Raw genomic sequence first — 14,613 nt, forward strand, 5'->3', positions numbered from 1 at the left:
TGACATGTTTTAAATAATATGTTATAATACTTTAAATTTTGATTAATATTTTTGCGGAAAAGAGGCAACAATACTTGCGAGAATCGACTTGATATGTCTTTTTTAGAAAAAGACTAGAATAACACAAGCGCGCGTTATGCCATACCTCGATTTTATTAAAAAAAGTATGATGTATTTATATAAAGTTTGTTTAAACTTCATTAATATTTTTTTACAGAAATCAGATGATTAAACCATTACATTGCCAATTAAATTATAAAATAAAAATATGTTATAAAAATTAAAATAATATATAATTCCTTACACTCGATTAATATTTTTTGACAGAAATCAGCTGATAGCTGTTATAAATATTAATCGAGTTTAAGGAATTATATATTACATTATTTAAAAACATATTGTTTTAAATGTTATAACATATTCTTATTTTAAAAATTAATTAGCAAATTAACGTTTTAATCAGCTGATTTCTGTAACAAAAATATTAATCGAGGATAAGATATTACAACATATTATTTACAATATATTGCTATTTTAATTTTTATAACATACTACTATTTTTAAATTTAATTACCTTACTATATTAATATTTTCTAATATATTTATTTAATTAAGAAGTAGTATATTTATTAAGTTAAGAATAGAAGTGAGACATGAATACAAATTTACAATTAAGGTTTCGTAGATATAATTTTTAAAACAAAAATTATTTTCTTAATTAGAGTCACAAATATAATTCGTCCGACACTTTTCGATAATCTTGATATAATTCGAATTCCGAATGCGCAGTAGAAATGAGTTTCGACATACATTACCGCGATATATGCATGCAGTCACGAATAATTCGTAATAATGTGCAGACAATGTACTGTTAAAATGTATAAAAGATTAATTTTTTGCACGTTTTGAAATATCGAAAATTAAAATTTTTAAGCCGCAAATCCCATACGGCGCAGATTTATATAACGTATATTAGACCAAAAAGGTAATACGCTGGTATGCTTATGGTACAAAGATAATCTGCAAACAATATACTATTGAAATATATATACGATGCATTTTTGGCTCGCCTTAAAATATTAGAAATCGATACTTTTTTACAGTTGACCCAATGCGACGCAATCTTATTCTATGTATATCATATTAAAAAATGTGTACGCTGGTGTCTGCATGGAACCAAAAGATTCTGTAATAAATGTACTATTAAAATGTATAATCGATGAATTTTTGGCTCGTCTTAAAATATTAGAAATCGAAACTCTTTTACCGCTGACCCTATGCGACGCATCCTTAATTTATGTATATCAAATGAAAAAGTTTGTACGCTGTTGTCTGCTTGGTACCAAAAGATTCTGTAATCATTGTACTATTAAAATGTATAATGGATGAATTTTTGGCTCGTCGTAAAATATTAGAAATCGATACTTTTTTACCGCTGACCCTATGCGACGCATCCTTAATTTATGTATATCAAATGAAAAAGTTTGTACGCTGTTGTCTGATTGGTACCAAAAGATTCTGTAATCATTGTACTATTAAAATGTATAATCGATGAATTTTTGGCTCGTCTTAAAATATTGGAAATCGATACTTTTTATCGCTGACCCTACGCGATGCAACCTTATTTTATGTATATCAAATGAAAAAATTTGTACGCTGGTGTCTGTTTGGTGCCAAATGATTCTGTAATCATTGTACTATTAGAATGTATAATCGATGAATTTTTGGCTCGTCTTAAAATATTAGAAATTGATATTTTTTTGACGCGGACCCTGCGCGACGCATCCTTATATTATGTTTATCGTATTAAAAAATTTGTACGCTGGTGTCTGCATGGTACCAAAAGATTCTGTAATCAATGTACTATTAAAATGTATAATACATGAATTTTTGGCTCGTCTTAAAATATTAGATTTTGATACATTTATGCCGCTGACCCTATGCGACGCATCCTTATATTATGTTTATCGAATTAAAAAATTTGTACGCTGGTGTCTGCATGGTACCAAAAGATTCTGTAATCAATGTACTATTAAAATGTATAATACATGAATTTTTGGCTCGTCTTAAAATATTAGATTTTGATACATTTATGCCGCTGACCCTATGCGACGCATCCTTAATTTATGTATAGCAAATGAAAAAATTTGTACGCTGTTGTCTGCTTGGTACCAAAAGATTCTGTAATCAATGTACTATTAAAATGTATAATCGATGAATTTTTGGCTCGTCTTAAAATATTAGAAATCGATACTTTTTTACCGCTGACCCTATGCGACGCATCCTTAATTTATGTATAGCAAATGAAAAAATTTGTACGCTGTTGTCTGCTTGGTACCAAAAGATTCTGTAATCATTGTACTATTAAAATGTATAATCGATGAATTTTTGGCTCGTCTTAAAATATTGGAAATCGATACTTTTTACCGCTGACCCTACGCGACGCAACTTCATTTTATGTATATCAAATGAAAAAATTTGTACGCTGGTGTCTGTTTGGTGCCAAATGATTCTGTAATCATTGTACTATTAAAATATATAATCGATGAATTTTTGGCTCGTCTTAAAATATTAGAAATCGAAACTCTTTTACCGCTGACCCTATGCGACGCATCCTTAATTTATGTATATCAAATGAAAAAATTTGTACGCTGTTGTCTGCTTGGTACCAAAACATTCTGTAATCATTGTACTATTAGAATGTATAATCGATGAATTTTTGGCTCGTCTTAAAGTATTAGAAATTGATATTTATTTGACGCGGACCCTGCGCGACGCATCCTTATATTATGTTTATCGTATTAAAAAATTTGTACGCTGGTGTCTGCATGGTACCAAAAGATTCTGTAATCAATGTAATATTATAATGTATAATCGATGAATTTTTGGCTCGCCTTAAAATATTGGAAATCGATACTTTTTACCGCTGACCCTATTCGACGCAACCTTATTTTATGTATATCAAGTTAAAAAATTTGTACGCTGGTGTCTGTTTGGAACCAAATGATTCTATAATCCATGTACTATTAAAATGTATAATCGATGAATTTTTGGCTCGTCTTAAAATATTAGAAATCGATACTTTTTTACCGCTGACCCTATGCGACGCATCCTTAATTTATGTATAGCAAATGAAAAAATTTGTACGCTGTTGTCTGCTTGGTACCAAAAGATTCTGTAATCATTGTACTATTAAAATGTATAATCGATGAATTTTTGGCTCGTCTTAAAATATTGGAAATCGATACTTTTTACCGCTGACCCTACGCGACGCAAGCTTATTTTATGTATATCAAATGAAAAAATTTGTACGCTGTTGTCTGCTTGGTATCAAAAGATTCTGTAATCATTGTACTATTAGAATGTATAATCGATGAATTTTTGGCTCGTCTTAAAATATTAGAAATCGATACTTTTTTACCGCTGACCCTATGCGACGCATCCTTAATTTATGTATATCAAATGAAAAAGTTTGTACGCTGTTGTCTGCTTGGTACCAAAAGATTCTGTAATCAATGTACTATTAAAATGTATAATCGATGAATTTTTGGCTCGTCTTAAAATATTAGAAATCGATACTTTTTTACCGCTGACCCTATGCGACGCATCCTTAATTTATGTATAGCAAATGAAAAAATTTGTACGCTGTTGTCTGCTTGGTACCAAAAGATTCTGTAATCATTGTACTATTAAAATGTATAATCGATGAATTTTTGGCTCGTCTTAAAATATTGGAAATCGATACTTTTTACCGCTGACCCTACGCGACGCAACCTTATTTTATGTATATCAAATGAAAAAATTTGTACGCTGTTGTCTGCTTGGTATCAAAAGATTCTGTAATCATTGTACTATTAGAATGTATAATCGATGAATTTTTGGCTCGTCTTAAAATATTAGAAATCGATACTTTTTTACCGCTGACCCTATGCGACGCATCCTTAATTTATGTATATCAAATGAAAAAGTTTGTACGCTGTTGTCTGCTTGGTACCAAATGATTCTGTAATCATTGTACTATTAGAATGTATAATCGATGAATTTTTGGCTCGTCTTAAAATATTAGAAATTGATATTTTTTTGACGCGGACCCTGCGCGACGCATCCTTATATTATGTTTATCGTATTAAAAAATTTGTACGCTGGTGTCTGCATGGTACCAAAAGATTCTGTAATCAATGTACTATTAAAATTTATAATACATGAATTTTTGGCTCGTCTTAAAATATTAGATTTTGATACATTTATGCCGCTGACCCTATGCGACGCATCCTTAATTTATGTATAGCAAATGAAAAAATTTGTACGCTGGTGTCTGCATGGTACCAAAAGATTCTGTAATCAATGTAATATTATAATGTATAATCGATGAATTTTTGGCTCGCCTTAAAATATTGGAAATCGATACTTTTTACCGCTGACCCTATTCGACGCAACCTTATTTTATGTATATCAAGTTAAAAAATTTGTACTCTGGTGTCTGTTTGGTACCAAATGATTCTATAATCCATGTACTATTAAAATGTATAATCGATGAATTTTTGGCTCGTTTTAAAATATTAGAAATCGAAACTCTTTTACCGCTGACCCTATGCGACGCATCCTTAATTTATGTATATCAAATGAAAAAGTTTGTACGCTGTTGTCTGCTTGGTACCAAAAGATTCTGTAATCATTGTACTATTAAAATGTATAATCGATGAATTTTTGGCTCGTCTTAAAATATTAGAAATCGAAACTCTTTTACCGCTGACCCTATGCGACGCATCCTTAATTTATGTATATCAAATGAAAAAATTTGTACGCTGGTGTCTGCATGGTACCAAAAGATTCTGTAATCACTGTACTATTAAAATGTATAATCTATGAATTTTTGGCTCGTCTTAAAATAATAGAAATCGATACTTTTTTACCGCTGACCCTATGCGACGCATCCTTAATATATGTATATCAAATGAAAAAGTTTGTACGCTGTTGTCTGATTGGTACCAAAAGATTCTGTAATCATTGTACTATTAAAATGTATAATCGATGAATTTTTGGCTCGTCTTAAAATATTGGAAATCGATACTTTTTACCGCTGACCCTACGCGACGCAACCTTATTTTATGTATATCAAATGAAAAAATTTGTACGCTGGTGTCTGTTTGGTGCCAAATGATTCTGTAATCATTGTACTATTAGAATGTATAATCGATGAATTTTTGGCTCGTCTTAAAATATTAGAAATTGATATTTTTTTGACGCGGACCCTGCGCGACGCATACTTATATTATGTTTATCGTATTAAAAAATTTGTACGCTGGTGTCTGCATGGTACCAAAAGATTCTGTAATCAATGTACTATTAAAATGTATAATACATGAATTTTTGGCTCGTCTTAAAATATTAGATTTTGATACATTTATGCCGCTGACCCTATGCGACGCATCCTTAATTTATGTATAGCAAATGAAAAAATTTGTACGCTGGTGTCTGCATGGTACCAAAAGATTCTGTAATCAATGTAATATTATAATGTATAATCGATGAATTTTTGGCTCGCCTTAAAATATTGGAAATCGATACTTTTTACCGCTGACCCTATTCGACGCAACCTTATTTTATGTATATCAAGTTAAAAAATTTGTACGCTGGTGTCTGTTTGGTACCAAATGATTCTATAATCCATGTACTATTAAAATGTATAATCGATGAATTTTTGGCTCGTCTTAAAATATTAGAAATTGAAACTCTTTTACCGCTGACCCTATGCGACGCATCCTTAATTTATGTATATCAAATGAAAAAGTTTGTACGCTGTTGTCTGCTTGGTACCAAAAGATTCTGTAATCATTGTACTATTAAAATGTATAATCGATGAATTTTTGGCTCGTCTTAAAATATTAGAAATCGATACTTTTTTACCGCTGACCATATGCGACGCATCCTTAATTTATGTATATCAAATGAAAAAGTTTGTACGCTGTTGTCTGCTTGGTACCAAAAGATTCTGTAATCATTGTACTATTAAAATGTATAATCGATGAATTTTTGGCTCGTCTTAAAATATTAGAAATTGATATTTTTTTGACGCGGACCCTGCGCGACGCATCCTTATAATATGTTTATCGTATTAAAAAATTTGTACGCTGGTGTTTGCATGGTACCAAAAGATTCTGTAATCAATGTACTATTAAAATGTATAATACATGAATTTTTGGCTCGTCTTAAAATATTAGATTTTGATACATTTATGCCGCTGACCCTATGCGACGCATCCTTAATTTATGTATAGCAAATGAAAAAATTTGTACGCTGTTGTCTGCTTGGTACCAAAAGATTCTGTAATCAATGTACTATTAAAATGTATAATCGATGAATTTTTGGCTCGTCTTAAAATATTAGAAATCGATACTATTTTACCGCTGACCCTATGCGACGCATCCTTAATTTATGTATAGCAAATGAAAAAATTTGTACGCTGTTGTCTGCTTGGTACCAAAAGATTCTGTAATCATTGTACTATTAAAATGTATAATCGATGAATTTTTGGCTCGTCTTAAAATATTAGAAATTGATACATATTTGATGGGGACCCTGTGCGATGCATCCTTATTTTATGTTTATCGTATTAAAAAATTTGTACGCTGTTGTCTGCTTGGTACCATAAGATTCTGTAATCAATGTAATATTAAAATGTATAATCGATGAATTTTTGGCTCGTCTTAAAATATTAGAAATCGATACTTTTTTACCGCTGACCCTATGCGACGCATCCTTAATTTATGTATATCAAATGAAAAAGTTTGTACGCTGTTGTCTGCTTGGTACCAAAAGATTCTGTAATCATTGTACTATTAAAATGTATAATCGATGAATTTTTGGCTCGTCTTAAAATATTAGAAATTGATATTTTTTTGACGCGGACTCTGCGCGACGCATTCTTATAATATGTTTATCGTATTAAAAAATTTGTACGCTGGTGTCTGCATGGTACCAAAAGATTCTGTAATCAATGTACTATTAAAATGTATAATACATGAATTTTTGGCTCGTCTTAAAATATTAGATTTTGATACATTTATGCCGCTGACCCTATGCGACGCATCCTTAATTTATGTATAGCAAATGAAAAAATTTGTACGCTGGTGTCTGCATGGAACCAAAAGATTCTGTAATAAATGTACTATTAAAATGTATAATCGTTGAATTTTTGGCTCGTCTTAAAATATTAGAAATCGAAACTCTTTTACCGCTGACCCTATGCGACGCATCCTTAATTTATGTATATCAAATGAAAAAGTTTGTACGCTGTTGTCTGCTTGGTACCAAAAGATTCTGTAATCATTGTACTATTAAAATGTATAATCGATGAATTTTTGGCTCGTCTTAAAATATTGGAAATCGATACTTTTTACCGCTGACCCTACGCGACGCAACTTTATTTTATGTATATCAAATGAAAAAATTTGTACGCTGGTGTCTGTTTGGTGCCAAATGATTCTGTAATCATTGTACTATTAAAATATATAATCGATGAATTTTTGGCTCGTCTTAAAATATTAGAAATCGAAACTCTTTTACCGCTGACCCTATGCGACGCATCCTTAATTTATGTATATCAAATGAAAAAATTTGTACGCTGTTGTCTGCTTGGTACCAAAACATTCTGTAATCATTGTACTATTAGAATGTATAATCGATGAATTTTTGGCTCGTCTTAAAGTATTAGAAATTGATATTTTTTTGACACGGACCCTGCGCGACGCAACCTTATATTATGTTTATCGTATTAAAAAATTTGTACGCTGGTGTCTGCATGGTACCAAAAGATTCTGTAATCAATGTAATATTATAATGTATAATCGATGAATTTTTGGCTCGCCTTAAAATATTGGAAATCGATACTTTTTACCGCTGACCCTATTCGACGCAACCTCATTTTATGTATATGAAGTTAAAAAATTTGTACGCTGGTGTCTGTTTGGAACCAAATGATTCTATAATCCATGTACTATTAAAATGTATAATCGATGAATTTTTGGCTCGTCTTAAAATAATAGAAATCGATACTTTTTTACCGCTGACCCTATGCGACGCATCCTTAATTTATGTATATCAAATGAAAAAGTTTGTACGCTGTTGTCTGATTGGTACCAAAAGATTCTGTAATCATTGTACTATTAAAATGTATAATCGATGAATTTTTGGCTCGTCTTAAAATATTGGAAATCGATACTTTTTATCGCTGACCCTACGCGACGCAACCTTATTTTATGTATATCAAATGAAAAAATTTGTACGCTGGTGTCTGTTTGGTGCCAAATGATTCTGTAATCATTGTACTATTAGAATGTATAATCGATGAATTTTTGGCTCGTCTTAAAATATTAGAAATTGATATTTTTTTGACGCGGACCCTGCGCGACGCATCCTTATATTATGTTTATCGTATTAAAAAATTTGTACGCTGGTGTCTGCATGGTACCAAAAGATTCTGTAATCAATGTACTATTAAAATGTATAATACATGAATTTTTGGCTCGTCTTAAAATATTAGATTTTGATACATTTATGCCGCTGACCCTATGCGACGCATCCTTAATTTATGTATAGCAAATGAAAAAATTTGTACGCTGGTGTCTGCATGGTACCAAAAGATTCTGTAATCAATGTAATATTATAATGTATAATCGATGAATTTTTGGCTCGCCTTAAAATATTGGAAATCGATACTTTTTACCGCTGACCCTATTCGACGCAACCTTATTTTATGTATATCAAGTTAAAAAATTTGTACGCTGGTGTCTGTTTGGTACCAAATGATTCTATAATCCATGTACTATTAAAATGTATAATCGATGAATTTTTGGCTCGTCTTAAAATATTAGAAATCGAAACTCTTTTACCGCTGACCCTATGCGACGCATCCTTAATTTATGTATATCAAATGAAAAAGTTTGTACGCTGTTGTCTGCTTGGTACCAAAAGATTCTGTAATCATTGTACTATTAAAATGTATAATCGATGAATTTTTGGCTCGTCTTAAAATATTAGATTTTGATACATTTATGCCGCTGACCCTATGCGACGCATCCTTAATTTATGTATAGCAAATGAAAAAATTTGTACGCTGTTGTCTGCTTGGTACCAAAAGATTCTGTAATCAATGTACTATTAAAATGTATAATCGATGAATTTTTGGCTCGTCTTAAAATATTAGAAATCGATACTTTTTTACCGCTGACCCTATGCGACGCATCCTTAATTTATGTATAGCAAATGAAAAAATTTGTACGCTGTTGTCTGCTTGGTACCAAAAGATTCTGTAATCATTGTACTATTAAAATGTATAATTGATGAATTTTTGGCTCGTCTTAAAATATTGGAAATCGATACTTTTTACCGCTGACCCTACGCGACGCAACCTTATTTTATGTATATCAAATGAAAAAATTTGTACGCTGTTGTCTGCTTGGTATCAAAAGATTCTGTAATCATTGTACTATTAGAATGTATAATCGATGAATTTTTGGCTCGTCTTAAAATATTAGAAATCGATACTTTTTTACCGCTGACCCTATGCGACGCATCATTAATTTATGTATATCAAATGAAAAAGTTTGTACACTGTTGTCTGCTTGGTACCAAAAGATTCTGTAATCATTGTACTATTAAAATGTATAATCGATGAATTTTTGGCTCGTCTTAAAATATTAGAAATCGATACTTTTTTACCGCTGACCCTATGCGACGCATCCTTAATTTATGTATATCAAATGAAAAAGTTTGTACGCTGTTGTCTGATTGGTACCAAAAGATTCTGTAATCATTGTACTATTAAAATGTATAATCGATGAATTTTTGGCTCGTCTTAAAATATTGGAAATCGATACTTTTTATCGCTGACCCTACGCGACGCAACCTTATTTTATGTATATCAAATGAAAAAATTTGTACGCTGTTGTCTGCTTGGTACCAAAACATTCTGTAATCATTGTACTATTAGAATGTATAATCGATGAATTTTTGGCTCGTCTTAAAGTATTAGAAATTGATATTTTTTTGACGCGGACCCTGCGCGACGCATCCTTATATTATGTTTATCGTATTAAAAAATTTGTACGCTGGTGTCTGCATGGTACCAAAAGATTCTGTAATCAATGTAATATTATAATGTATAATCGATGAATTTTTGGCTCGCCTTAAAATATTGGAAATCGATACTTTTTACCGCTGACCCTATTCGACGCAACCTTATTTTATGTATATCAAGTTAAAAAATTTGTACGCTGGTGTCTGTTTGGAACCAAATGATTCTATAATCCATGTACTATTAAAATGTATAATCGATGAATTTTTGGCTCGTCTTAAAATAATAGAAATCGATACTTTTTTACCGCTGACCCTATGCGACGCATCCTTAATTTATGTATATCAAATGAAAAAGTTTGTACGCTGTTGTCTGATTGGTACCAAAAGATTCTGTAATCATTGTACTATTAAAATGTATAATCGATGAATTTTTGGCTCGTCTTAAAATATTGGAAATCGATACTTTTTATCGCTGACCCTACGCGATGCAACCTTATTTTATGTATATCAAATGAAAAAATTTGTACGCTGGTGTCTGTTTGGTGCCAAATGATTGTGTAATCATTGTACTATTAGAATGTATAATCGATGAATTTTTGGCTCGTCTTAAAATATTAGAAATTGATATTTTTTTGACGCGGACCCTGCGCGACGCATCCTTATATTATGTTTATCGTATTAAAAAATTTGTACGCTGGTGTCTGCATGGTACCAAAAGATTCTGTAATCAATGTACTATTAAAATGTATAATACATGAATTTTTGGCTCGTCTTAAAATATTAGATTTTGATACATTTATGCCGCTGACCCTATGCGACGCATCCTTATATTATGTTTATCGAATTAAAAAATTTGTACGCTGGTGTCTGCATGGTACCAAAAGATTCTGTAATCAATGTACTATTAAAATGTATAATACATGAATTTTTGGCTCGTCTTAAAATATTAGATTTTGATACATTTATGCCGCTGACCCTATGCGACGCATCCTTAATTTATGTATAGCAAATGAAAAAATTTGTACGCTGTTGTCTGCTTGGTACCAAAAGATTCTGTAATCAATGTACTATTAAAATGTATAATCGATGAATTTTTGGCTCGTCTTAAAATATTAGAAATCGATACTTTTTTACCGCTGACCCTATGCGACGCATCCTTAATTTATGTATAGCAAATGAAAAAATTTGTACGCTGTTGTCTGCTTGGTACCAAAAGATTCTGTAATCATTGTACTATTAAAATGTATAATCGATGAATTTTTGGCTCGTCTTAAAATATTGGAAATCGATACTTTTTACCGCTGACCCTACGCGACGCAACTTCATTTTATGTATATCAAATGAAAAAATTTGTACGCTGGTGTCTGTTTGGTGCCAAATGATTCTGTAATCATTGTACTATTAAAATATATAATCGATGAATTTTTGGCTCGTCTTAAAATATTAGAAATCGAAACTCTTTTACCGCTGACCCTATGCGACGCATCCTTAATTTATGTATATCAAATGAAAAAATTTGTACGCTGTTGTCTGCTTGGTACCAAAACATTCTGTAATCATTGTACTATTAGAATGTATAATCGATGAATTTTTGGCTCGTCTTAAAGTATTAGAAATTGATATTTATTTGACGCGGACCCTGCGCGACGCATCCTTATATTATGTTTATCGTATTAAAAAATTTGTACGCTGGTGTCTGCATGGTACCAAAAGATTCTGTAATCAATGTAATATTATAATGTATAATCGATGAATTTTTGGCTCGCCTTAAAATATTGGAAATCGATACTTTTTACCGCTGACCCTATTCGACGCAACCTTATTTTATGTATATCAAGTTAAAAAATTTGTACGCTGGTGTCTGTTTGGAACCAAATGATTCTATAATCCATGTACTATTAAAATGTATAATCGATGAATTTTTGGCTCGTCTTAAAATATTAGAAATCGATACTTTTTTACCGCTGACCCTATGCGACGCATCCTTAATTTATGTATAGCAAATGAAAAAATTTGTACGCTGTTGTCTGCTTGGTACCAAAAGATTCTGTAATCATTGTACTATTAAAATGTATAATCGATGAATTTTTGGCTCGTCTTAAAATATTGGAAATCGATACTTTTTACCGCTGACCCTACGCGACGCAAGCTTATTTTATGTATATCAAATGAAAAAATTTGTACGCTGTTGTCTGCTTGGTATCAAAAGATTCTGTAATCATTGTACTATTAGAATGTATAATCGATGAATTTTTGGCTCGTCTTAAAATATTAGAAATCGATACTTTTTTACCGCTGACCCTATGCGACGCATCCTTAATTTATGTATATCAAATGAAAAAGTTTGTACGCTGTTGTCTGCTTGGTACCAAAAGATTCTGTAATCAATGTACTATTAAAATGTATAATCAATGAATTTTTGGCTCGTCTTAAAATATTAGAAATCGATACTTTTTTACCGCTGACCCTATGCGACGCATCCTTAATTTATGTATAGCAAATGAAAAAATTTGTACGCTGTTGTCTGCTTGGTACCAAAAGATTCTGTAATCATTGTACTATTAAAATGTATAATCGATGAATTTTCGGCTCGTCTTAAAATATTGGAAATCGATACTTTTTACCGCTGACCCTACGCGACGCAACCTTATTTTATGTATATCAAATGAAAAAATTTGTACGCTGTTGTCTGCTTGGTATCAAAAGATTCTGTAATCATTGTACTATTAGAATGTATAATCGATGAATTTTTGGCTCGTCTTAAAATATTAGAAATCGATACTTTTTTACCGCTGACCCTATGCGACGCATCCTTAATTTATGTATATCAAATGAAAAAGTTTGTACGCTGTTGTCTGCTTGGTACCAAATGATTCTGTAATCATTGTACTATTAGAATGTATAATCGATGAATTTTTGGCTCGTCTTAAAATATTAGAAATTGATATTTTTTTGACGCGGACCCTGCGCGACGCATCCTTATATTATGTTTATCGTATTAAAAAATTTGTACGCTGGTGTCTGCATGGTACCAAAAGATTCTGTAATCAATGTACTATTAAAATTTATAATACATGAATTTTTGGCTCGTCTTAAAATATTAGATTTTGATACATTTATGCCGCTGACCCTATGCGACGCATCCTTAATTTATGTATAGCAAATGAAAAAATTTGTACGCTGGTGTCTGCATGGTACCAAAAGATTCTGTAATCAATGTAATATTATAATGTATAATCGATGAATTTTTGGCTCGCCTTAAAATATTGGAAATCGATACTTTTTACCGCTGACCCTATTCGACGCAACCTTATTTTATGTATATCAAGTTAAAAAATTTGTACTCTGGTGTCTGTTTGGTACCAAATGATTCTATAATCCATGTACTATTAAAATGTATAATCGATGAATTTTTGGCTCGTTTTAAAATATTAGAAATCGAAACTCTTTTACCGCTGACCCTATGCGACGCATCCTTAATTTATGTATATCAAATGAAAAAGTTTGTACGCTGTTGTCTGCTTGGTACCAAAAGATTCTGTAATCATTGTACTATTAAAATGTATAATCGATGAATTTTTGGCTCGTCTTAAAATATTAGAAATCGAAACTCTTTTACCGCTGACCCTATGCGACGCATCCTTAATTTATGTATATCAAATGAAAAAATTTGTACGCTGGTGTCTGCATGGTACCAAAAGATTCTGTAATCACTGTACTATTAAAATGTATAATCTATGAATTTTTGGCTCGTCTTAAAATAATAGAAATCGATACTTTTTTACCGCTGACCCTATGCGACGCATCCTTAATATATGTATATCAAATGAAAAAGTTTGTACGCTGTTGTCTGATTGGTACCAAAAGATTCTGTAATCATTGTACTATTAAAATGTATAATCGATGAATTTTTGGCTCGTCTTAAAATATTGGAAATCGATACTTTTTACCGCTGACCCTACGCGACGCAACCTTATTTTATGTATATCAAATGAAAAAATTTGTACGCTGGTGTCTGTTTGGTGCCAAATGATTCTGTAATCATTGTACTATTAGAATGTATAATCGATGAATTTTTGGCTCGTCTTAAAATATTAGAAATTGATATTTTTTTGACGCGGACCCTGCGCGACGCATACTTATATTATGTTTATCGTATTAAAAAATTTGTACGCTGGTGTCTGCATGGTACCAAAAGATTCTGTAATCAATGTACTATTAAAATGTATAATACATGAATTTTTGGCTCGTCTTAAAATATTAGATTTTGATACATTTATGCCGCTGACCCTATGCGACGCATCCTTAATTTATGTATAGCAAATGAAAAAATTTGTACGCTGGTGTCTGCATGGTACCAAAAGATTCTGTAATCAATGTAATATTATAATGTATAATCGATGAATTTTTGGCTCGCCTTAAAATATTGGAAATCGATACTTTTTACCGCTGACCCTATTCGACGCAACCTTATTTTATGTATATCAAGTTAAAAAATTTGTACGCTGGTGTCTGTTTGGTACCAAATGATTCTAT

The sequence above is a fragment of the Prenolepis imparis genome, unplaced genomic scaffold (assembly GCF_030444845.1).
Source record: "Prenolepis imparis isolate NDT839.2.m4 unplaced genomic scaffold, iyPreImpa1.0 SCAF_9, whole genome shotgun sequence".
NCBI classification, from domain to species: domain Eukaryota; kingdom Metazoa; phylum Arthropoda; class Insecta; order Hymenoptera; family Formicidae; genus Prenolepis; species Prenolepis imparis.